General features: G+C 31.3%; 1 pseudogene; it reads right to left on the bottom strand.

Annotated features, from left to right (window-relative positions):
- Window positions 1–1,481: 1,481 nt before the first annotated feature.
- On the bottom strand, window positions 1,482–1,597 carry LOC111744023 (annotated as a pseudogene).
- Window positions 1,598–2,321: the final 724 nt, after the last annotated feature.

The following is a 2,321-nucleotide window of genomic DNA, read 5'->3' on the forward strand; positions in this document are numbered from 1 at the left end:
CTTGGCGTATGGTAGGCACACGATAAATATTTATTGAATGACTGAACAAAGTTACAATTGTTAGAGGGAGATTTAAATTTAAAAATATAAGTAAAATAAATTTTGTGATTCTTTTATCTTACAGTGGCTCACTGAAGAAGCTTTTACATTAATCAAAGAAATACTGAAAACTCACACAAAAACTCATATTGGGTCAAAGTGTCACAATTTTTGAGTTTTACTAATATGATTTATTTTTAGAAAACTGTGTAACATTGTCGACAGCAAGAAAATGGATTGGTGCTTGTGTCCTGTCAAAACATGAAACAAATGCACCAAATATGTGGAACTTTAAGTATCCATAAGAATCAAGGGATCCTTCATTGTTTAAAGGTCAATTATCTAAAAATAGATAAATCATAATTATTTACATAACCAGTTTGGAAATATATTGAAAACAATAATAAACAAATAATCACATTTATTTTATCCATCTATCTTAAATTCTATGTACACCATAGATGTGCATATATGCATGTGTCAAAACCATATTAGATAACATGAATTTTATGTCTTTCACCTTCAGTTTCTTCAGAAGAGAAGTTAAAAAAGCTAGAAAGAGTTTATCTAGAAGAATGTGAAGCAAGCCACAGAGCAATATGTTGACAAGTTGGCAATTCTAATAAATCGAAAATTGACTATAAATAACAATATCTCTATTCTTTCTACTATACTTTTAGAAAACAACAGCTGATTAGGTAGTATTCTTAAAAATAATGTATTATTTGGAAAGTCACATAACCTTAAACTTGTCATATGTTGAATTAAAAAATAAACTTTTTGGCAATTTGTAGCAGTGCCATTAGGAATTGATCATCTTTTTAATATAACTAGTGTTGACGTTTCCAACTGAGTCCTGGATCTTTATATCAACAAAATTCCAAGATTTCTGGACATACTAAATGGGAAATGCCAAAGACTAAACTGATATATGATGCATAATGTTCTTTTATTTATCAAAATGCAGCAAATAACATCCTTTCAATCTACATGTAGGGAATTTAATAATATCTGAAGGACAGAGTTAGTGTTTATTTTAACATGAGCCTTTTGAAGACATAAAGATGCTAAATATACTTATAATCTAGATGAAATTATAGGCCCCATGAAAAATATGATAGTGTCTTTCTGGGAGTTAACAAAAGTTAAAGAGGTCATTAAATTAAAGTCATAAAAGTTAAGCCTCAAATCCAAGGAGTTTTAAAGAAATTTTAAAAAATCGGTAGTAATAGAAATTCTGTGAAATCTGGAGAAAGACTGAGTGTTATCAGTGAGTTTCCCATAATACCATCAGTTTTAAATGTAAATGTATTTTAATTTGCAAATATAAGAAGGTGAGTGTATGTGTGGACGAATAAAGAAAGAAGTGTATGATGTATTTTTCATTTATGGATATGTTATCCTTTGATGTGCCCCACAGGGGAATTTTTTTTTAATATTTATGCCTACAGCACCTAATCTTCCTAGGTGGTCTCCCATCCAAGTACTAAACAGGCCCGACCCTGCTTAGCTTCTGAGATCAGACATCGGGCTTGTTCAGGGTGGCATGGCCATAGACCACGAACCAAGGCTCCATTGGGGCACAAACCCAGGACCTTCTGTGTGTAAAGCAGATGTGCTAATTGCTACACTATGGAACCACTTCTGGGAATTTTTGACCCTATTGCTAATATATAGTAGCTGCATCGAGTAAACAGATAAATAAGTTGTCAAGACAAACTTTTAAAGTGAAGAATTTAGAGTTTCAGAAGTGATGAACTTTCTCCTGGAATCATGTCCATTCATAATAACTTTTCTTTCTCTCAAATTTATGGGACCGATATAAATACAAAACCCTAAAGAAACTCAAAATAGATTATTGATTGTCCATAGAACAGATGAGACCAGAAATATGCCCTCCAAACAGTGTTTGACCAAAACACAGTGTAGCTGTGCTAACAAACATGTATTGGTACAGTATTACTCAAATTTCTCAAATCTAATTAGTTGAGGGGTAAGTGATCTCAAGCATTGGGCATCTGAAGATATAACATTTTGTATGAATATTGCAAGCTGCATGGTTCTGTTTGAAGTTTTTCATGAAAAACATGATTTTTGTTTAAATATACAATATTATAAATTATCAATAAATGGTGGGATGTTTCCTACTTATCTTAATAGTAAATGGAAGATCAGCTGTTACAATGAGTGTATCAACTAAAAAAATGGTCTAGGACAATAATAGGTGATGTCATTCTAACAAGTATTTTTTTATTGCTATGTTCTCATAATATTTTGTTAAC

This window comes from Pteropus vampyrus, unplaced genomic scaffold, assembly GCF_000151845.1.
Source record: "Pteropus vampyrus isolate Shadow unplaced genomic scaffold, Pvam_2.0 Scaffold5, whole genome shotgun sequence".
Classification (NCBI taxonomy): Eukaryota; Metazoa; Chordata; class Mammalia; order Chiroptera; family Pteropodidae; genus Pteropus; species Pteropus vampyrus.